This window comes from Chiloscyllium punctatum, chromosome 21 (assembly GCF_047496795.1).
Source record: "Chiloscyllium punctatum isolate Juve2018m chromosome 21, sChiPun1.3, whole genome shotgun sequence".
In the NCBI taxonomy this organism is placed as follows: domain Eukaryota; kingdom Metazoa; phylum Chordata; class Chondrichthyes; order Orectolobiformes; family Hemiscylliidae; genus Chiloscyllium; species Chiloscyllium punctatum.
The window spans coordinates 16,609,285-16,631,840 of record NC_092759.1 but is presented as its reverse complement, the minus strand read 5'-3'; the positions used below and the strand labels follow the sequence as shown (position 1 = coordinate 16,631,840).

Genomic DNA, 22,556 nt, shown 5'->3' with positions numbered 1-22,556 from the left:
CAATCCACCCTAACCTGCACATCCCTGGACACTATGGGACAATTTAGCACGGCCAATCCACCCTAACCTGCACATCCCTGGGCACTATGGGACAATTTAGCACGGCCAATCCACCCTAACCTGCACATCCCTGGACACTATGGGACAATTTAGCACGGCCAATCCACCCTAACTTGCACGTTTTTGGACTGTGGGAGGAAACCGGAGCGCCCGGAGGAAACCCACACAGACATGAGGAGAATGTACAAACTCCTCACAGACAGTCACCCGAGGGTGGGATCGAGCCCAAATCCAAACAACCAGGCTAATATTCCAGGGATGGAGCTTTGATTCCCAGCATGGATGATGTTGTCATCTACACTCCCTTACAAATTTGGAATTTACAAATGCCCAGCCGAATGGTGGCCATGGTTACAAACCCACCTGGTTCACTAATGTCCTTTAGGGAGGTCAATCTGCCACCTTTACCTGGTCTGGCCGACACGTGACTCCAGACCCATCGGAATAGGCCTGCCCCTGAGCGAGATATTCAGCTCAGCACGCGATACTCCCGTCCAACAAAGTTTTAAGAATCCGTGAAATTCAATTCTTGTCAAGTAATGGCAACCATTGTTGATTTTTCTGGAAAATCTGCTCTGATTCACCAACGTTACAGATGATAAGGCCAATTCAACTCATCGTCTTGCTATAGGAAGGGTGTTATTAACTGGAAAAGGTGCAAACACATTTACAAGGGTTTTACTGAGACAGGATCATTTGAGTTGTCAGGAGAGGCTGGAACTTTATCCCCTGGAGCGTCGGAGGCTGAGGGCTGACCTTATAGAGGTTTATAAGATCATGAGGGGCATGGATAGGGTAAGTAGACAAAGTCTTTTCCCTGGGGTGGGGGAGTCCAGAACTAGAGGGGCATAGGTTTAGGGTGAGAGAGGAAAGATATAAAAGTGATCCGAGGGGCAATTTTCTCAGACAGAGGGTGTGTCGGATGAACTGCCAGAGGAAGCAGTAGTTACAACATTTAAAAGACATTTGGACAGGTACGTGACTAGAGGGATGTTGTGAAACTTGAAAGGGTTCAGAAAAGATTTACAAGAATGTTGCCAGGGTTGGAGGATTTGAGCTACAGGGAGAGGCTGAACAGGCTGGGGCTGTTTTCCCTGGAGCGTCGGAGGCTGAGGGGTGACCTTATAGAGGTTTACAAAATTATGAGGGGCATGGATAGGGTAAATAGACAAAGTCTTTTCCCTGGGGTGGGGGAGTCCAGAACTAGAGGGGCATAGGTTTAGGGTGAGAGGGGAAAGATATAAAAGAGACCTAAGGGGCCACTTTTTCACACAGAGGGTGGTACGTGTATGGAATGAGCTGCCAGAGGAAGTGGTGGAGGCTGGTACAAATACAGCATTTAAAAGGCATCTGGATGGGTATATGAATAGGAAGGGTTTGGAGGGATATGGGCCGGGTGCTGGCAGGTGGGACTAGATTGGGTTGGGATATCTGGTCGGCATGGACGGGTTGGACCGAAGGGTCTGCTTCCATGCTGTATGACTATTCAGTCTCGAACATAGCATCTGAGCTCCACAGGGGTAACCAAAGTTGTCTTTAGGTCCATCAGTCCTACAAATCGAGATTTCTAAATTATACCGTCTCGGTCCGAAATTCCCTCCATGTGAGATTCAGTTTAAAGCCGGTTTCTGATCCAGTTGAGATCCCGCCCAGCCCTGGGCACATTGCTTTCACATTGTTCGACGTTCGCCACTTGTCGCTTTGTCTTGCCTTTCTCTGACCTTTGATTCTCCGATCGCTCCCACTCTCGAGTCAAGTCGAGCTGGAGTAGCTGGTCAGAGATGGATCACCTGGTGTGTGAATTTCGATGTCGGTTCAAGGTTAGGCTGGACTCCCAGGGATTAGTTAATCAGGACCATTCTTCTCTGTGTCCATCGTGTTCCTCATTCCTGATGAAGAGCTTAAGCCTGAAACGTCGATTCTCCTGCTCCTCCAGACCAGCCGTGCTTGTCCAGCGCCACACTCTCGACTCTGATCTCCAGCATCTGCAGTCCTCACTTACTCCTGCATTCATAACCGACAGTGTTCTCAACCCAGCACAACCCAAAGCAAATTGTTGGCTCTTTGATGTTCTCCAACTGGACAGTACTTAGCAAACAGGCCAGAGTGCGGTGACGGGGTGCTCAAAAGGAATCAGTTCAGCCTCACTCTCTTACTTCTGCCTGACCTATAGGTCCCCATTGCTCCCTCCATGGTAACACCTTGGCCAATCAAAAATCACTTCTCCCCCTTTCCATTATAAATTGTGGCGATGGTTCGAAATTGGCCATTCTTGCATTGTGATCCTGATGAGCAAACCTTTCTTTGATGCCACGTTGAACAGTAAACCTTCCTCTGTTGATGTTTCAGTCAAAGCTATCAGTTCAACACCCCGATTCCACGAGGGAGGGCCGCAGACACCCTGTAACTACAGGCCAATTTGGTTAACATCTATTGTTGGAAAGTATTGGAATCAATTATGAAGGAATTAATGTTAGAACTTTTGAAAAGTCATAATCTAATCAAGTAGAGACAGAAAGGGAAATTGTGCTGTTGGAGTTAGTGTTAACAGAAGTGGATCGAGGGATTGGGTAGTGTTGTCGATCAGCGAGACCGGGTGGTTCAGGTACATCATTCTTTGAAGTTTGTGTCACACATAGATGGGGGGGTGGGGGGGGGTTTAAGAAGCACTTCATTGCTCAGCCCTTTGAGTACAGGAGTTGGGGCGTCATGTTGAGGTTGTACAGGATATTGGTGAGGCCTCTTCTGGAGAACTGCGTCCAGTTCTGGTCTCTCTACTATCAGGAGGCAAGGTTTACCGGGATGTTGCCATGTATGGAAGGTTTGAGTTATAAAGAAAGGCTGGATAGTTCATTTGGAGCAATTCTGATCTAGGAAGGACATGATTAAATTGAAAAGGGTGCAGAAAAGATTTACCAGGATGTTCCCGGGACTGAAGGGTTTAGTTATAAGGAGAGACTGGGACTTTTCTCACAGGAGCGTCGGAGGTTGAGAGACGATCCAGTGGAGGTTTATAAAATCGTGAGGGGCATAGATAGATAAACTGGGAGGTGTCTTTTCCCGAAGGTGGGAGATTTCAAGACCAAGGGGCACATTTTTTTAAGGTGAGAGGAGAGAGAGATTTTAAAAAGACACAGGGGTTTGGGGGGGGGGGGGGGGCAAAGTTTTTTACACAGAGGGTGGTTCACGTGTGGAGTGAACTTCCTGAGGGAGTGGTGGATGTGGGATCAGTTACACCATTTAAAGACGTTTGGATAAGTCCATGAGTGGGAAAGGCTTGGAGGGATATGGGCCAAGAGCAAGCAGGTGGGACTAGATTAGTTTGGGATTATGGACTGGTTGGGCTGAAGGGTCCGTGTCTGTGTTGTATGACTCTATAACTCAACAGATTAGTTGCATTTGGACTTCTGGAAGGTAATCAGCCTCACAAAAGGTGAAGACTTAAGAGTCTGCGGTGGGAGCCTATCGGCATGGACGGAGAATTGGCTCATGGGCAGGAAACGGGGAACTGGGAGAAGGGGTTAATTTTTTCAGGTTGGCGAGCAGTGCCCAGTCCTGTCCCATAGGGGTCAGCGCTGGGACCACAACTGTTTCCGATCCATCTGAATGACTTGGAGGAGGGAGGGAAAGGTCCTGCAGCCAGATCCACAGATGACACCAAAACAGACGCACCGGGAGGTTGAGAGAAGGAGACACAGAGAGATATTGAAGCATCATCGACGTGCCCACCTCCTGAAGCTGCCTGGCTTGCTGTGTTCTTCCAGCCACCGGCCTGTCTCCCTCGGATTCCAGCATCTGCTGTTTGTTTTTGTCTCGGACACAGGGACGTTGACAGACGAAGGAGGTGCCTAAGGACCATCACGCGGGTAAACGTGAAGTTGTTCCTTTGGGAAGGGAGTCCGGGATGTTATTTAAATGGGGAAAGACTGCATGAAGCTGCAACACAAAGGGACCTGGGGAGGGGAGGGGGGGGGGGAATCCCCTGCACGAAACACAGAAAGCTAGCACTCAGGGGCAGCAGGGAATCAGGAAGGGTCGTGGAATATTGACCCTTATTTCAAGGGGGTAAGAATGGGGAGGTGTGACTGGAACTGTCCAAGGTGCTGGGGGAGACCACATCGGGAATACTCTGAGCGGTTCCTTATTTAGGGAAAGATATCATTTCATTGGAGGTAGTTCAGAGAGAAGCTTCACTCGGTGATCCCCGGGAGGGGGGGGCGAGGGAGGGAGTGTCTCATGTACAAAGGCCTGAACAGGTTGGGACTCTACGCCCTGGATTTGGGAAGCATGGGAGACTGATCTCACTGGGACATATTAAGGGGCGAGACAGGGTCAGTGCTGAGAGGATGCTCCCCTCCCCCCCCCCCCCCTCCACCGCCCTCAGGGGAGAGGCTAGGACCAGAGGGCACCCTCTCAGAATAAAGGGGGGGGGGGATTTCAGACTGAGATGAGGAGGAATTTACTCCCTCAGAGGGTTTGAGTGTTTTTTTGGAATTGTTTGCCACAGCCAGCAGTGGGGGGGCAGAGCCCTTGTGTATATTGAAGGCTGAAACAGAGATTCCTGATCCGTCAGGGGAATCGGGGTGTTACATGGAAAGAGGAAAATCAGATCAGCCATGATCCTGCTAAATGCAGGAGCAGGCTTGAGGGGCCAAATGGCCTGCTCCTCTTCCAGTCTCTGATGCTCCTGTGGCGATAAGAGTCGGGCAGTCCTTGGGAGTGTTCTTGGGTTATATTTATCCCTCGGTTAATCTCACTTAAAGAGCTTATCAAGGCTTTACTATCCATGCAAAGCAGCACAGTGCACAGTCTCTGCCGTGGTTCCTGCACCCCAACAGGGACTGCCCTTGGAAAACTGCTCCACCGGCTGCCGAATGCTTTGGGATGCTCTGCGGTGGTGATAGGCGCTATAGAAATGTAAGTCTGTCCTTTTTCATTTGACATCCTTCACTGGGTTTCAACGTGTCCGCCCCCAATCCCCCTCCACCCACCGCTTCCCCTTCCCCTTCCCTGTTTCCTACGACAGCGTGCCTGGATGTGCAACCTCGCTTTCCAGTTCATGGAGAGAGGGCTTGCATTTGTGTAGCACCTGCCACCTTCCCAGGCCATCTGAAAGAGCCTTCCTGGCTCCCCCTTTGCTTTCCCTGAGGCTGTTCATGGTGTTTTCTGTCCTGGTCTGTTACCACAGACTTGACACCAACTGCTAGCTCCCTTTCCTTACATACTTCTCTTGTCTTCATTCATAAACGTTTCATCTCTTTCCCCATCCTTTACACCCAACTGCAAGGATCTGTGCACAAGTGTACAAGACAGTGAGGGTTACGTATGAGTGTGTGTATGAGAGTGTGTGTGTGTGAGAGACTCTGTGTGTGAGAGACTCTGTGTGTGCGTGTGTATGAGAGAGAGTGTGAGCATGTGTGAGAGTGTGTGTATGTGAGAGTGAGTGTGTGTGTGTGTTTGTGTGTGAAAGAAAGTGTGTACGTGTGAAAGAGAGAGAGAGTGAATGTGTGTGTCTGTGTGTGTGCGTGAAAGAGTGAGTGTATGTTGTGAGAGTTAGTGTGTGTGTGTGTGTGTGTGAGTGCGCTTGTGTGTGTGTGAGCGTGTTAGTGTGTGTGAGTGTTAGTGTGTGTGTGTGAGAGTGAGTTTGTGTGTGTGTTAGTATGTGTTTGTGAGAGAGAGAGTGTGTCTGTGTGTGTGAATGTGTGTGAAAGTTAGTGTGTGTGAGTGTTAGTGTGTGTGTGAGAGTGAGTGTGTGTGTGAGTGTGTGTGAGTGTTAGTGTGTGTGTGTGAGTGTGTGTGTGAGGGAGAGTGAGTGTGTCTATGGGTGTGACTGTGTGAGCATTAGTCTGTGTGTGAGTGTTAGTGTGTGTGTGTGTGTGAGGGAGAGAGTGAGTGTGTCTGTGTGTGTGAGTGTTAGTGTGTGTGTGAGGGAGAGTGAGTGTGTCTATGGGTGTGACTGTGCGAGCATTAGTCTGTGTGTGAGTGTTGGTGTGTGTGTGTGAGTGAGAGCGAGTGAGTGTGTGTGAGTGTTAGTGCGTGTGTGAGCGTTAGTGTGTGTGAGAGAGAGTGAGTGTGTGTGAGTGTTAGCGTGTTTGTGTGAGAGTGTGTCTGTGAGTGTGAGTGTGTGCGAGTGTTAGAGTGTGTGTGAGAGAGTGTGTCTGTGTGTGTGAGTGTGTGAGTGTTAGTGTGTGTGTGTGAGAGAGTGAGTGTGTCTGCGTGTGTGAGTGTTAGCGTGTGTGTGAGAGTGTGTGTGTGCATGTGTGAGTGTTAGTGTGGGTGAATGTTTGTGTGTGTGTGAATGTTTGTGTGCGTGTGAGTGTGTGTGAGAGAGAGTGAGTGTGCCTGTGTGTGTATGCTAGTGTGTGTGTGCGTGAGAAAAAGAGTGAGTGTATGTGTGAGAGAGAGTGAGTGTGTGTGTGTTAGTGTGCGTGTGTGAGAGAGAGTGTGTGTCTGTGTGTGTGAGTATTAGTGTGTGTGTGAGAGAGAGTGAGTGTGTGTGTGTTAGTGTGTGTGTGTGAGAGAGAGTGAGTGTGTGTGTTAGTGTGTGTGTGTGAGAGAGAGTGAGTGTGTCTGTGTGTGAGTGTGTGTGAGTGTTAGTGTGTGTGAGTATTAGTGTGTGTGTGAGAGAGTGAGTGTGTCTGTGTGTGAGTGTTAGTGTGTTTGTGAGAGAGAGAGTGAGTGTGTCTGTGTGTGTGTGTGAATGTTTTGTGGGTGTGTGAGTGTTAGTGTACATGTGTGTGAGAGAGTGAGTGTGTGTAAGTGCTAATATGTGTGTTAGTGTGTGTGTGAGAGAGTGAGTGTGTGTGTGAGTGTTAGTGCATGTGTGTGTAAGTATTAGTGTGCGTGTGTATGTGTGAGAAAGTGAGTGCGTGAGTGTGTGAGTGTTAGTGTATTTGTGAGAGAGTGAGAGTGTCTGTGTGTGTGAGTGCGTGCAAGTGTTAGTTTATGTGAGTATGTGTGTGTTAGTGTGTGTGTGAGAGAGAGTGAGTGTGTCTGTCTGTGTGTGTGAGTGTGTGTGAGTGTTAGTATGTTTGTGTGTGTGTGAGAGAGTGTTTATGTGAGCGTTAGTGTCTGTGTGTGAGTGTTAGTGTGTATGTGAGAGAGAGTGAGTGTGTCTGTCTGTGTGTGTGAGTGTGTGCAAGTGTTAGTGTGTGTGTGTGAGTGTGTATGTTGAGGGAGAGTGAGTGTGTCTCTGTGTGTGAGTGTGTGCAAGCATTAGTGTGTGTGTGTGTGTGAGTGTTAGTGTGTGTGTGTGAGAGAGAGTGTGTGTGTGTGAGAGAGCGAGTGTGTCCGTGTGTGTGTTAGTGTGTGTGTGAGAGAGTGAGTGTGTCTGTGTCTGTTAGTGTGTGTGTGAGAGAGTGTGTGTCTGTATGTGTGAGTGTGTGTAAATGTTACTGTGTGTGTGAATGTTAGTGTGTGTGTGAGTGTGTATGAGTGTTAGTGTGTGTGTGAGTGTTAGTGTGTGTGTGAATGTTAGTGTGTAAGTGTTTATGTGTGTGTGTGTGAGTGAATGTGTCTGTGTGTGAGTGTGTATGAGTGTTAGAATGTGTGTAAGAGAGAGTTAGTGTGTGTGTGAGTGTGTGTGTGAGTGTTAGTGTGTGTGTGAGGGAGAGTGAGTGTGTCTGTGTGAGTGTTAGTGTGTGCATGTGAGAGAGAGTGAGTGTGTCTGTGAGTGTGAATGTTAGTGTGTGTGTGAGTGTTAGTGTGCATGTGTGAGAGCGAGTGTGTTTGTGTGAGTGTGTGTGAGTGTTAATGTTAGTGTGTGAGAGAGTGAGTGTGTGTGTGAGAGTGAGTGTGTGTGAGTGTTAGTGTGCGTGTGTGTGAGATAGAGTGAGTGTGTCTGTGTAAATGAGTTTGTGTGAGTGTTAGTGTGTGTGAGAGAGAGAGAGAGAGTGTGTCTGTGTGTGCATGTTAGTATGTGTGTGTGAGAGTGAATGAGTGTGTGTGAGTGTTAGTGTGTGTGTGTGAGAGTGAGTGAGTGTGTGTGTGAGTATTAGTGTATGTGGGTGGGAGAGAGAGTATGTCTGTGTGTGTGTGTGTGTGTCAGTGTTAGTGTGTGTGTGTGAGAGAGAGTGAGTATGTCTGTGTGTTAATGTGTGTGTGACAGAGAGAGTGAGTCTGTCTGTGTGTGTGAGTGTGTGAATGTTTGTGTGTGTGTGAGTGTTAGTGTACGTGTGTGTGAGAGAGTGAGTGTGTGTAAGTGTTAGTGTGTGTGTGTTAGTGTGTGTGTGTGTGAGAGAGTGAGTGTGTGTGCGTGGGTGTTAGTGCGCATGTGTATGTTAGTGTGTGTGTGAGAGAGAGTGAGTGTTAGTGTGTGTGTGAGTGTGTGTGAGTGTTTGTGTGTGTGTGAGAGAGTGAGTGTGTGAATGTTAGTGCATGTGTGAGAGAGTGAGTGTGTCTGTGTGCGTGAGTGTGAGTGTTAGTGTGTGTGTGTGTCAGTGTGTGTGTGAGAGAGAGTGTGTCGTGTTTGTGCGTGAGAGTGTGTCTGTTTGTGTGAGTGTGTGTGAGTGTTAGTGTGCATTTGTGCATGTTAATGTGTGTGTCTGAGAGAGAGTGAGTGTGCCTGTGTGTGAGTGTTAGTGTGTGTGTGAGAGAGTGAGTGTCTGTGTGTGAATGTTAGTGTGTGTGTGTGTGAGAGAGACTGAGTGTGTGTGTGAGTGTTGGTGTGTGTGTGGGAGAGAGAGTGTGTCTGTGTGTGCGAGTGTGTGAATGTTAGTGTGTGTGAGTGTTAGTGTGTGTGTGAGAGAGTGTCTGTGTGAGAGCGAGTGAGTGTGTCTGTCCGTGTGAGTGTGTGTGTTAGTGTTAGTGTGTGAGAGAGTGAGTATGTGTGAGTGTTAGTGTGCATGTGTCTGAGAGAGAGTGAGTGTGTCTGTGTGTGTGTGAGTGTTTGTGTGTGTGTGAGTATTAGTGTGAGTGTGAGAGTGAGTGTGTCTGTTTGTGTGAGTGTGTGTGAGTGTTAGTGTGCGTGTGGGAGAGAGAGTGTGCTGGTGTGAGTGTGTGTGTGTGAGTGTTAGGGTGTGTGAGAGAGAGTGAGTGTGTCTGTGTGTGATTGTTAGTGTGTGTGTGAGAGAGTGTGTGTCTGTGTGTGCAAGTGTGTGAATGTTAGTGTGTGTGTGAGTGTTAGTGTGTGTGTGAGAAAGAATGTCTGTGTGAGAGCGAGTGAGTGTGTCTGTCTGTGTGAGTGTGTGTGAGTGTTAGTGTGCATGTGTCTGAGAGAGTGAGTGTGTCTGTGTGTGTGAGTGTTAGTGTGTGTGTGAGTATTAGTGCGATTGTGAGAGAGAGTGTGTCTGTTTGTGTGAGTGTGTGTGAGTGTTAGAATGTGTATGTGTGCGTGTCTGTGTGTGTATGAGTGTTAGTGTGTGTGAGAGAGAGTGAGTATGTGTGTGAGTGTTAGTGTGCATGTGTGTGAGAGAGTGAGTGTGTCTGTCTGTGTGAGCGTGTGTGTGTTAGTGTGTGTGAGAGAGAGAGTGAGTGTGTCTGTGTATGTGAGTTTGAGTGAGTGTTACTGGGTGGGAGAGAGAGTGTCTGTGTGTGCATGTTAGTGTGTGTGTCTGAGAGAGAGAGTGAGTGTGCCTGTGTGTGTGAGTGTGAATGTTAGTGTGCGTGTGTGAGAGAGAGTGAGTGTGTCTGTGTGTGTGAGTGTGTGTCAGTGTTAGTGTGTGTGTGTGAGTATTAGTATGTGTGTGAGAGAGAGAGTGAGTGTGTCTGTGTGTGAGTGTTAGTGTGTTTGTGAGAGAGAGAGTGAGTGTGTCTGTGTGTATTAGTGTGTGAATGTTTTGTGGGTGTGTGAGTGTTAGTGTACGTGTGTGTGAGAGAGTGAGTGTGTGTAAGTGCTAATGTGTGTGTTAGCGTGTGTGTGAGAGAGTGAGTGTGTGTGTGTAAGTGTTAGAGCGGGTGTGCGTGAGTATTAGTGTGCGTGTGTACGTGTGAGAGTGTGAGTGTGTGAGTGTGTGTGAGTGTTAGTGTGTGTATAAGTGTTAGTGTGTGTGTGAGAGAGAGTGAGGGTGTGTGTGAGTGTTAGTGTGCGTGTGTGTGAGAGAGTGAGTGTGTCTCTGTGTGTGTGAGAGTGAATGTGTCTGTGTGTGTGAGATGTGTGTGAGTGTTAGTGTATTTGTGTGAGAGAGTGAGTGTGGCTGTGTGTGAGTGTTAGCGTGTGTGTGTGAGAGAGTGTGTGAGTGTGTGTGTGAGTGTTAGTGTGTGTGTGAGAGAGAGTGAGTGTGTCAGTGTGTGTGAGTGTTAGTGTGTGTGTGCGTGAGAAAAAGAGTGAGTATGTGCGTGAGTGTATGTGAATGTTAGTTGTGAGAGAGAGTGTGTGTGTGAGAGAGTGAGTGTGTCTGTGTGTGTGTGAGTGTGTGTGTGTTAGTGTGTGTGAGAGAGTGAGTGTGTGTGTGACAGAGAATGTCGTGTGTGTGAGTGTGTTTGAGTATTAGCGTGTGTGTGAGAAACAGAGTGAGTGTGTCTGTGTGTGAGTGTGTGAATGTTTGTGGGTGTGTGAGTGTTAGTGTACGTGTGTGAGAGAGTGAGTGTGTGTAAGTGCTAATGTGTGTGTTGGTGTGTGTGTGAGAGAGAGTGAGTATGTGTGTGAGTGTTAGTGCGCGTGTGTGTGAGTATTAGTGTGCGTTTGTATGTGTGAGAGAGAGAGTGAGCGTGTGACTGTGTGTGAGTGTTAGTGTGTGTGTGTTCATGTGTGTGAGTGTTAGTGCGTGTGTGAGAGAGAGTGAGTGTGTATGTGTGTGTGTGAGTGTTAGTGTGTGTGTGAGAGAGAGTGAGGGTGTGTGTGAGTGTTAGTGTGCATGTGTGTGAGAGAGTGAGTGTGTCTGTGTGTGTGAGTGTTAGTGTGTGTGAGAGAGTGAGTGTGTCTGTGTGTGTGAGTGTTAGTGTGTGTGTGAGAGAGTGTGTCTGTATGTGTGTGAGTGTTAGTGTACGTGTGTGTGTGAGAGAGAGTGAGTGTGTCTGTGTGTGTTAGTGTGAGTGTGTGAGAGAGTTAGTGTGTCTGTGTGTGTCAGTTTGTGAATGTTTGTGTGTGTGTGAGTATTAGTGTATGTGTGTGAGAGTGAGTGTGTGTAAGTGTTAGTGTGTGTGTGTTAGTGTGTGTGAGAGTGAGTGTGTGTGTGAGAGTGTTAGTGCGTGTGTGAGTGTTAGTGTGTGTGTGAGTGTTAGTGTGCGTGTGTGTATGTGTGAGAGAGTGAGTGTGTGAGTGTGTGTGAGTGTGTGCAAGTGTTAGTGTGTGTGTGAGAGTGTGTGTGTTGAGGGAGAGTGAGTGCGCCTCTGTGTGTGAGTGCGTGCAAGTGTTAGTGTGTGTGTGAGTGTTAGTGTGTGTGAGAGAGAGTGAGTGTGTCAGTGTGTGAGTGTTAGTGTGTGCGAGAATGTGTCGTGCGTGTGAGTGTGTGAGTGTTAGTGTGCGTGTGTGAGATAGTGACTTTGTATGTGTGTGTGTGAGTGAGTGTTAGTATGTTTGTGTGTGTGCGAGAGAGTGTGTGTGTGAGTGTTAGTGTGTGTGTGTGAGAGAGAGTGAGTGTGTCTGTGTGTGAGTGTGTGCAAGTGTTAGTGTGTGTGTGTGTTGAGTGAGAGTGAGTGTGCCTCTGTGTGTGTGTGTGAGAGTGTTAGTGTATGTGTGTGAGAGTGAGTGTGTGTAAGTGTTAGTGTGTGTGTGTTAGTGTGTGTGAGAGTGAGAGTTAGTATGTTTGTGTGTGTGCGCGAGAGAGTGTGTGTGTGAGTGTTAGTGTGTATATGTGTGAGAGAGTAAGTGTGTCTGTGTGTGTGAGTTTTTGCAAGTGTTAGTGTGTGTGTGTGTGTTGAGGGAGAGTGAGTGTGCCTCTGTGTGTGTGTGTGAGTGTTAGTGTGTGTGTGAGAGAGTGTGTTTGTGAGTGTTAGTGTGTGTGTGAGCGTGTGAATGTTAGTGTGTGTGTGATGTGTGTGTGTGAGAGAGAGTGAGTGTGTGTGAGTGTGTGAGTGTGTGCGTGTGTGTGTGTGTGTGAATGTTAGTGTGTGAGTGTCTGTGTGTGTGTAAGAGAGACAGTGTGTCTGTGTGGGAGTGTGTGTGAATGTTAGTGTGTGTGTGAATGTTAGTGTGTGTGTGAATGTGCATGAGTGTTAGTGTGTGTGTGAGAGAGTCAGTGTGTGTGTGAGTGTGTGTGTGAGTGTTAGTGTGTGTGTGAGTGTTAGTGTGTGTGAGAGAGAGAGTGAGTGTGTCTGTGTGTGTGAGTGTTAGTGTGTGTGAGAGAGAGAGTGAGTGTGTCTGTGTGTGTGAGTGTTAGTGTGTGTGAGGGGAGTGAGTGTGTCCGTGTGTGAATGTGTGTGGATGTTTGTGTGTGTGAGTGTGCATGAATGTTAGTGTGTGTGTGAAAGAGAGTGAGTGTGTGTGAGTGTTAGTGTGTGTGTGTGAGAGAGTGAGTGTCTGTGTGTGTGAGCGTGTGAATGTTAGTGTGTGTGTGATGTGTGTGTGTGAGAGAGAGTGAGTGTGTGTGTGTGAGTGTGTGCGTGTTAGTGTGTGTGTGAGTGTGTGTGAATGTTAGTGTGTGCGTGTGTGATTGTTAGTGTGTGTGTGAAAGTGAGTGTGTCTGTGTGAGAGTGAGTGTGTCTGTGTGTGTGTAATTGTTAGTGTGTGTGTGTGAATGTTAGTGTGTGTGTGAGTGTGTATGAGTGTTAGTGTGTGTGAGAGTGTGTGTGTGTTTGTGTGTGTGAATGTTAGTGTGTGAGTGTTTGTGTGTGTGTAAGAGAGACAGTGTGTCTGTGTGGGAGTGTGTGTGAATGTTAGTGTGTGTGTGAATGTTAGTGTGTGTGTGAGTGTGCATGAGTGTTAGTGTGTGTGTGAGAGAGTGAGTGTGTCTGTGTGTGTGAGTGTTAGTGTGTGTGTATGTGAGGGGAGTGAGTGTGTCTGTGTGTGAATGTGTGTGGATGTTTGTGTGTGTGAGTGTGCATGAATGTTAGTGTGTGTGTGAAAGAGAGTGAGTGTGTGTGAGTGTTAGTGTGTGAGTGTTAGTGTGTGTGTGAGAGAGAGTGAGTGTCTGTGTGCGTGAGTGTTAGTGTGCGTGAGAGACTGAGTGTGTCTGTGTGTGAGTGTGTGTGAATGTTAGTGTGTGTGTGTGAATGTTAGTGTGTGTGAGAGAGACTGAGTGTGTCTCTGTGTGTGTTAGCGTGTGTGTGAGGGAGAGTGAGTGTGTCTGTGTGTGTGAGTGTGTGTGAATGTTAGTGTGTGTATGATGTTAGTGTGTGCATGTGAGAGAGAGTGAGTGTGTGTGTGTGAGTGTTAGTGTGTGTGAGTGTTAGTGTGTGTGAGTGTTAGTGTGCGTGTGTGTGAGAGAGAGTTAGTGTGTCTGTGTGAGTGTGTGTGAGTGTTAGTGTGTGTATGATGTTAGTGTGTGCATGTGAGAGAGAGTGAGTGTGTGTGTGTGAGTGTTAGTGTGTGTGAGTGTTAGTGTGCGTGTGTGTGAGAGAGAGTTAGTGTGTCTGTGTGTGTGTGAGTGTTAGTGTTAGTGTGTGTGAGTGAGTGTGTGTGTGTTAGTGTGCGTGTGTGAGAGAGAGAGTGAGTGTGTCTGTGTATGTGAGTTTGTGTGAATGTTAGTGTGTCTGTGAGAGAGAGAGTGAGTGAGTCTGTGTGTGCATGTTAGTATGTGTGTGTGAGAGTGAGTGAGTGTGTGTGAGTGTTAGTGTGCATGTGTGGGAGAGAGAGAGTGTCTGTGTGTGTGAGTGTTAGTGTGTGTGTGTGAGAGTGAGTGTGTGTGTGTTAGTGCACGTGTGTGGGTGAGTGTTAGTGGGTGAGTGAGAGAGTGAGTGTATGAATGTTAGTGTGTGTGTGAGAGTGAGTGAGTGTGTGAGAGTGTTAGTGTGTGTGTGTGGGAGAGAGAGTGAGTGTGTATGTGTGTGTGTTAGTGTGTGTGTGTGAGAGTGAGTGTGTCTGTGTGTGTTAGTGTGTATAAATGTTAGTGTGTGTGTGAATCTTAGTGTGTGTGTGTGAGTGTATATGAGTGTTAGTGTGTGTGTGAGAGTGAGTGTGTGTGTGTGAGTGTTAGTGTGTGTGTGTGAATGTTTGTATGTGAGTGTTTGTGTGTGTGTAAGAGAGTGAGTGTGTCTGTGTGGGAGTGTGTGTGAATGTTAGTGTGTGTGTGAATGTTAGTGTGTGTGTGAGTGTGCATGAGTGTTAGTGCGTGTGTGAGAGAGTTAGTGTGTGCATGAGTGTATGTGTGAGTGTTAGTAGTGTGAGAGAGAGAGTCAGTATGTCTGTGTGTGTGAGTGTTAGTGTGTGTGTGTGTGAGGGGAGTGAGTGTATCTGTGTGTGAATGTGTGTGGATATTTGTGTGTGTGTGTGAGTGTGCATGAATGTTAGTGTGCGTGTGAAAGAGAGTGAGTGTGTTTGTGTGAGAGAGAGAGAGTGAGTGTGTCTGTGTGCATAAGTGTTAGTGTGCGTGAGAGACTGAGTGTGTCTGTGTGTGAGTGTGTGTGAATGTTGCTGTGTGTGAATGTTAGTGTGCGTGAGAGAGACTGAGTGTGTCTGTGTGTGAGTGTTAGTGTGTCTATCGAGGGAGAGTGAGTGTGTCTGTGTGTGTGAGTGTGTGTGAATCTGAGTGTGTGTGTGAGTGTGTATGATGTTAGTGTGTGCATGTGAGACAGAGTGAGTGTGTCTGTGTGTGTGAGTGTTAGTGTGTGTGAGTGTTAGTGTGCGTGTGTGTGAGAGACAGTGAGTGTGTGAGTGTGTGTGTTAGTGTGTGTGTGAGTGTTAGTGTGTGTGTGTGAGAGAGTGCGTGCGTCTGTGTATGTGAGTTTGAGTGAGTGAAAGTGTGTGTGTGAGAGAGAGAGAGTGTATCTGTGTGTGCATGTTAGTGTGTGTGTCTGAGAGAGAGTGAGTGTGCCTGTGTGTGTGAGTGTGTATGGGTGAGAGAGTGAGTGTGTGAGTGTTAGTACATGTGTGCGAGAGAGTGAGTGTGTCTGTGTGTGTGAGTGTGAGTGTTAGTGTGTGTGTGAGAGAGAGTGTGTCTGTGTGTGTGCGTGAGAGAGAGTGTGTCTGTTTGTGTGGATGTGTGTGTGTTAGTGTGCATGTGTGAGAGTGTGTGTCTGTAAGTGTGTGTGAGTGTTAGCGTGTGCATGTGAGAGAGAGTGAGTGTGTGTGTGTGAGTATTAGTGTGTGTATGTGAGAGAGAGTAAATGTGTCTATGTGAGTGTTAGTGTGTGTGTGAGAGACTGTGTGTGTTAGTGTGTGTGTGAGTGTGAGAGTGAGTGTGTCTGTGTGTGAGTGTGTGTGAGAGTTAGTGTGCATGTATGTATGTGTGTGAGTGTGTGTGTGAGTGTTAGTGAGTGTGTGTGAGAGAGAGAGTGAGTGTGTCCGTGTGTGTGTGTGTGTGTGTGAATGTTTATATGTGTGAGTGTTAGTGTACGTGTGTGTGTGAGTGAGTGTGTGTAAGTGTTAGTGTGTGTGTGAGAGAGAATGCGTGTGTGTGTTAGTGCGCGTGTGTGTGAGTGGTAGTGTGCGTGTGTGTGTGTGTGAGAGAGAGAGTGAGTGTGTCTGTGTGTGAGTGTGTGTGTGTGAGTGTTAGTATGTGTGAGAGAGAGTGAGTGTGTCTGCATGGGTGAGTGTTGGTGTGTGTGTGAGTGTGCATGAGTGTTAGTGTGCGTGTGTGTGAGAGAGTGAGTGTGTCTCTGTGTGTTTGTGAATGTTAGTGTGTGTGAGATAGTGAGTGTGTGTGTGTGAGAGAGAGTGAGTGTGTGTGAGTGTTAGTGTGTGTGCGAGAGAGTGAGTGTGTGAAAGAGTGAGTGTGTGTGTGTGAGTGTGTGTGTGTGAGAGAGAGTGAGCGTGTGTGTGAGTGTGTGCGTGTGTGTGAGAGAGAGTGAGCATGTCTGTGTGAGAGACAGTGGGTGAGTGTGTGTGTGAGTGTGTGTGAGAGAGAGAGTGTGTGTGAGTGAGTGTGTGTGAGTGTGTGTGAGTGTTAGTGTACGTGTGTGAGAGAGTGAGTGTGTGTAAGTGCTAATGTGTGTGTTAGTGTGTGTGTGAGAGAGAGTGAGTATGTGTGTGAGTGTTAGTGCGCGTGTGTGTGAGTATTAGTGTGCGTTTGTATGTGTGAGAGAGAGAGTGAGCGTGTGACTGTGTGTGAGTGTTAGTGTGTGTGTGTTCATGTGTGTGAGTGTTAGTGCGTGTGTGAGAGAGAGTGAGTGTGTATGTGTGTGTGTGAGTGTTAGTGTGTGTGTGAGAGAGAGTGAGGGTGTGTGTGAGTGTTAGTGTGCATGTGTGTGAGAGAGTGAGTGTGTCTGTGTGTGTGAGTGTTAGTGTGTGTGAGAGAGTGAGTGTGTCTGTGTGTGTGAGTGTTAGTGTGTGTGTGAGAGAGTGTGTCTGTATGTGTGTGAGTGTTAGTGTACGTGTGTGTGTGAGAGAGAGTGAGTGTGTCTGTGTGTGTTAGTGTGAGTGTGTGAGAGAGTTAGTGTGTCTGTGTGTGTCAGTTTGTGAATGTTTGTGTGTGTGTGAGTATTAGTGTATGTGTGTGAGAGTGAGTGTGTGTAAGTGTTAGTGTGTGTGTGTTAGTGTGTGTGAGAGTGAGTGTGTGTGTGAGAGTGTTAGTGCGTGTGTGAGTGTTAGTGTGTGTGTGAGTGTTAGTGTGCGTGTGTGTATGTGTGAGAGAGTGAGTGTGTGAGTGTGTGTGAGTGTGTGCAAGTGTTAGTGTGTGTGTGAGAGTGTGTGTGTTGAGGGAGAGTGAGTGCGCCTCTGTGTGTGAGTGCGTGCAAGTGTTAGTGTGTGTGTGAGTGTTAGTGTGTGTGAGAGAGAGTGAGTGTGTCAGTGTGTGAGTGTTAGTGTGTGCGAGAATGTGTCGTGCGTGTGAGTGTGTGAGTGTTAGTGTGCGTGTGTGAGATAGTGACTTTGTATGTGTGTGTGTGAGTGAGTGTTAGTATGTTTGTGTGTGTGCGAGAGAGTGTGTGTGTGAGTGTTAGTGTGTGTGTGTGAGAGAGAGTGAGTGTGTCTGTGTGTGAGTGTGTGCAAGTGTTAGTGTGTGTGTGTGTTGAGTGAGAGTGAGTGTGCCTCTGTGTGTGTGTGTGAGAGTGTTAGTGTATGTGTGTGAGAGTGAGTGTGTGTAAGTGTTAGTGTGTGTGTGTTAGTGTGTGTGAGAGTGAGAGTTAGTATGTTTGTGTGTGTGCGCGAGAGAGTGTGTGTGTGAGTGTTAGTGTGTATATGTGTGAGAGAGTAAGTGTGTCTGTGTGTGTGAGTTTTTGCAAGTGTTAGTGTGTGTGTGTGTGTTGAGGGAGAGTGAGTGTGCCTCTGTGTGTGTGTGTGAGTGTTAGTGTGTGTGTGAGAGAGTGTGTTTGTGAGTGTTAGTGTGTGTGTGAGCGTGTGAATGTTAGTGTGTGTGTGATGTGTGTGTGTGAGAGAGAGTGAGTGTGTGTGAGTGTGTGAGTGTGTGCGTGTGTGTGTGTGTGTGAATGTTAGTGTGTGAGTGTCTGTGTGTGTGTAAGAGAGACAGTGTGTCTGTGTGGGAGTGTGTGTGAATGTTAGTGTGTGTGTGAATGTTAGTGTGTGTGTGAATGTGCATGAGTGTTAGTGTGTGTGTGAGAGAGTCAGTGTGTGTGTGAGTGTGTGTGTGAGTGTTAGTGTGTGTGTGAGTGTTAGTGTGTGTGAGAGAGAGAGTGAGTGTGTCTGTGTGTGTGAGTGTTAGTGTGTGTGAGAGAGAGAGTGAGTGTGTCTGTGTGTGTGAGTGTTAGTGTGTGTGAGGGGAGTGAGTGTGTCCGTGTGTGAATGTGTGTGGATGTTTGTGTGTGTGAGTGTGCATGAATGTTAGTGTGTGTGTGAAAGAGAGTGAGTGTGTGTGAGTGTTAGTGTGTGTGTGTGAGAGAGTGAGTGTCTGTGTGTGTGAGCGTGTGAATGTTAGTGTGTGTGTGATGTGTGTGTGTGAGAGAGAGTGAGTGTGTGTGTGTGAGTGTGTGCGTGTTAGTGTGTGTGTGAGTGTGTGTGAATGTTAGTGTGTGCGTGTGTGATTGTTAGTGTGTGTGTGAAAGTGAGTGTGTCTGTGTGAGAGTGAGTGTGTCTGTGTGTGTGTAATTGTTAGTGTGTGTGTGTGAATGTTAGTGTGTGTGTGAGTGTGTATGAGTGTTAGTGTGTGTGAGAGTGTGTGTGTGTTTGTGTGTGTGAATGTTAGTGTGTGAGTGTTTGTGTGTGTGTAAGAGAGACAGTGTGTCTGTGTGGGAGTGTGTGTGAATGTTAGTGTGTGTGTGAATGTTAGTGTGTGTGTGAGTGTGCATGAGTGTTAGTGTGTGTGTGAGAGAGTGAGTGTGTCTGTGTGTGTGAGTGTTAGTGTGTGTGTATGTGAGGGGAGTGAGTGTGTCTGTGTGTGAATGTGTGTGGATGTTTGTGTGTGTGAGTGTGCATGAATGTTAGTGTGTGTGTGAAAGAGAGTGAGTGTGTGTGAGTGTTAGTGTGTGAGTGTTAGTGTGTGTGTGAGAGAGAGTGAGTGTCTGTGTGCGTGAGTGTTAGTGTGCGTGAGAGACTGAGTGTGTCTGTGTGTGAGTGTGTCTGAATGTTAGTGTGTGTGTGTGAATGTTAGTGTGTGTGAGAGAGACTGAGTGTGTCTCTGTGTGTGTTAGCGTGTGTGTGAGGGAGAGTGAGTGTGTCTGTGTGTGTGAGTGTGTGTGAATGTTAGTGTGTGTATGATGTTAGTGTGTGCATGTGAGAGAGAGTGAGTGTGTGTGTGTGAGTGTTAGTGTGTGTGAGTGTTAGTGTGTGTGAGTGTTAGTGTGCGTGTGTGTGAGAGAGAGTTAGTGTGTCTGTGTGAGTGTGTGTGAGTGTTAGTGTGTGTATGATGTTAGTGTGTGCATGTGAGAGAGAGTGAGTGTGTGTGTGTGAGTGTTAGTGTGTGTGAGTGTTAGTGTGCGTGTGTGTGAGAGAGAGTTAGTGTGTCTGTGTGTGTGTGAGTGTTAGTGTTAGTGTGTGTGAGTGAGTGTGTGTGTGTTAGTGTGCGTGTGTGAGAGAGAGAGTGAGTGTGTCTGTGTATGTGAGTTTGTGTGAATGTTAGTGTGTGTGTGAGAGAGAGAGTGAGTGAGTCTGTGTGTGCATGTTAGTATGTGTGTGTGAGAGTGAGTGAGTGTGTGTGAGTGTTAGTGTGCATGTGTGGGAGAGAGAGAGTGTCTGTGTGTGTGAGTGTTAGTGTGTGTGTGAGAGAGTGAGTGTGTGTGTGTTAGTGCACGTGTGTGGGTGAGTGTTAGTGGGTGAGTGAGAGAGTGAGTGTATGAATGTTAGTGTGTGTGTGAGAGTGAGTGAGTGTGTGAGAGTGTTAGTGTGTGTGTGTGGGAGAGAGAGTGAGTGTGTATGTGTGTGTGTTAGTGTGTGTGTGTGAGAGTGAGTGTGTCTGTGTGTGTTAGTGTGTGTAAATGTTAGTGTGTGTGTGAATCTTAGTGTGTGTGTGAGTGTATATGAGTGTTAGTGTGTGTGTGAGAGTGAGTGTGTGTGTGTGTGAGTGTTAGTGTGTGTGAATGTTTGTATGTGAGTGTTTGTGTGTGTGTAAGAGAGTGAGTGTGTCTGTGTGGGAGTGTGTGTGAATGTTAGTGTGTGTGTGAATGTTAGTGTGTGTGTGAGTGTGCATGAGTGTTAGTGCGTGTGTGAGAGAGTTAGTGTGTGCGTGAGTGTATGTGTGAGTGTTAGTAGTGTGAGAGAGAGAGTCAGTATGTCTGTGTGTGTGAGTGTTAGTGTGTGTGTGTGTGAGGGGAGTGAGTGTATCTGTGTGTGAATGTGTGTGGATATTTGTGTGTGTGTGTGAGTGTGCATGAATGTTAGTGTGCGTGTGAAAGAGAGTGAGTGTGTTTGTGTGAGAGAGAGAGAGTGAGTGTGTCTGTGTGCATAAGTGTTAGTGTGCGTGAGAGACTGAGTGTGTCTGTGTGTGAGTGTGTGTGAATGTTGCTGTGTGTGAATGTTAGTGTGCGTGAGAGAGACTGAGTGTGTCTGTGTGTGAGTGTTAGTGTGTCTATCGAGGGAGAGTGAGTGTGTCTGTGTGTGTGAGTGTGTGTGAATCTGAGTGTGTGTGTGAGTGTGTATGATGTTAGTGTGTGCATGTGAGACAGAGTGAGTGTGTCTGTGTGTGTGAGTGTTAGTGTGTGTGAGTGTTAGTGTGCGTGTGTGTGAGAGACAGTGAGTGTGTGAGTGTGTGTGTTAGTGTGTGTGTGAGTGTTAGTGTGTGTGTGTGAGAGAGTGCGTGCGTCTGTGTATGTGAGTTTGAGTGAGTGAAAGTGTGTGTGTGAGAGAGAGAGAGTGTATCTGTGTGTGCATGTTAGTGTGTGTGTCTGAGAGAGAGTGAGTGTGCCTGTGTGTGTGAGTGTGTATGGGTGAGAGAGTGAGTGTGTGAGTGTTAGTACATGTGTGCGAGAGAGTGAGTGTGTCTGTGTGTGTGAGTGTGAGTGTTAGTGTGTGTGTGAGAGAGAGTGTGTCTGTGTGTGTGCGTGAGAGAGAGTGTGTCTGTTTGTGTGGATGTGTGTGTGTTAGTGTGCATGTGTGAGAGTGTGTGTCTGTAAGTGTGTGTGAGTGTTAGCGTGTGCATGTGAGAGAGAGTGAGTGTGTGTGTGTGAGTATTAGTGTGTGTATGTGAGAGAGAGTAAATGTGTCTATGTGAGTGTTAGTGTGTGTGTGAGAGACTGTGTGTGTTAGTGTGTGTGTGAGTGTGAGAGTGAGTGTGTCTGTGTGTGAGTGTGTGTGAGAGTTAGTGTGCATGTATGTATGTGTGTGAGTGTGTGTGTGAGTGTTAGTGAGTGTGTGTGAGAGAGAGAGTGAGTGTGTCCGTGTGTGTGTGTGTGTGTGTGAATGTTTATATGTGTGAGTGTTAGTGTACGTGTGTGTGTGAGTGAGTGTGTGTAAGTGTTAGTGTGTGTGTGAGAGAGAATGCGTGTGTGTGTTAGTGCGCGTGTGTGTGAGTGGTAGTGTGCGTGTGTGTGTGTGTGTGAGAGAGAGAGTGAGTGTGTCTGTGTGTGAGTGTGTGTGTGAGTGTTAGTATGTGTGAGAGAGAGTGAGTGTGTCTGCATGGGTGAGTGTTGGTGTGTGTGTGAGTGTGCATGAGTGTTAGTGTGCGTGTGTGTGAGAGAGTGAGTGTGTCTGTGTGTTTGTGAATGTTAGTGTGTGTGAGATAGTGAGTGTGTGTGTGTGAGAGAGAGTGAGTGTGTGTGAGTGTTAGTGTGTGTGCGAGAGAGTGAGTGTGTGAAAGAGTGAGTGTGTGTGTGTGAGTGTGTGTGTGTGAGAGAGAGTGAGCGTGTGTGTGAGTGTGTGCGTGTGTGTGAGAGAGAGTGAGCATGTCTGTGTGAGAGACAGTGGGTGAGTGTGTGTGTGAGTGTGTGTGAGAGAGAGAGTGTGTGTGAGTGAGTGTGTGTGAGTGTGTGTGAGTGTTAGTGTGTGTGTGAGAGAGTGAGTGTGTGTGTGTGTGTGTGCGCGTGAGAGAGTGTGAGTGAGTGTGTGTGTGTTAGTGTGTGTGTGAGAGAGAGTGTGTCTGTGTGTGAGAGAGTGTTAGTGAGTGTTACTGTGTATGCGTGTGTGAGTGTTAGTGTGTGAGAGAGATAGTGAGTGTGTGTGAGAGAGTGAGAGTGTGTGTGTGTGTGAGTGTTAGTGTGTGTGAGAGAGAGAGAGTGAGTGTGTGTGTTAGTGTGTGAGTGAGTGAGTGTGAGTGTGAGTGTTAGTGTGTTTGTGAGAGAGAGTGAGTGTGTGTGCGAGAGAGAGTGAGTGTGTGTGTGAGAGAGAGTGAGTGTGTGTGTGAGCGAGTGAGTGTGTTTGTGTGAGTGTGTGTGTGAGTGAGAGTGAGTGTGTGTGTGAATGTTAGTGTGTGTGTGAGAGTGTGTGTGTGTGAGAGAGAGAGAGTGTGTGTGTGAGTGCGTGAGTGTGTGTGAGAGAGTGAGTGTGTGTGTGTGAGAGAGTGTGTGTGTGTGAATGTTAGTATGTGTGTGAGAGAGTGAGTGTGTCTGTGTGTGAGTGTTAGTATGTATGCGTGTGTGAGTGTTAGTGTGTGAGAGAGAGTGAGTGTGTGAGTGAGTGTTCGTGTGTGTGTGAGAAAGTCTGAGTGTTAGTGTGTGAGAGAGAGAGTGAGTGTGTGTGAGTGTTAGTGTGTGTGTGTTTGTGAGAGAGTGAGTGTGTGTGTGAGTGTGAGTGAATATTCGTGTGTGTGTGAGAGAGTGAGTGTTAGTGTGTGTGTGCGTGTGTTAGTGTGTGTGTGTGAGAGAGAGTGAGTTTGTGTGAGTGTTAGTGTGTGTGTTAGTGTGTGTTTGTGAGAGAGTGAGTGTGTGTGTGAGTGTTCGTGTGTGTGTAAGAGAGAGTGTGTGTGAGTCTTAGTGTGTGCTTGAGTGTTAGTGTGTGTGTGTTTGTGTGCATGTGAGAGGAAGTGAATGTGTCTGCGTGTGTGAGTGTTAGTGTGTGAGAGAGAGTGTGAGTGTGTTAGTGTGTGTTTGTGAGTGAGTGTGTGTGTGAGTGTGAGTGTGTTCATGTGTGTGTGAGAGAGAGAGTGAGTGTTAATGAGTGTGTGAGAGAGTGTGTGTGTGTGTTAGTGTGTGGTTGACTG

The 22,556-nt window shown here is 47.4% G+C and overlaps 1 long non-coding RNA gene across 1 annotated transcript in view; it reads right to left on the bottom strand.

The window, feature by feature from the left end:
- Positions 1–236: 236 nt before the first annotated feature.
- Positions 237–22,556, bottom strand: part of LOC140492378 (uncharacterized) — a 59,058-nt gene continuing 36,738 nt past the window's right edge. Inside the window, exon 3 of the long non-coding RNA XR_011963545.1 lies at positions 237–2,467. This is a non-coding gene — a long non-coding RNA (uncharacterized lncRNA). The remainder of the gene's footprint in view (positions 2,468–22,556) is intronic.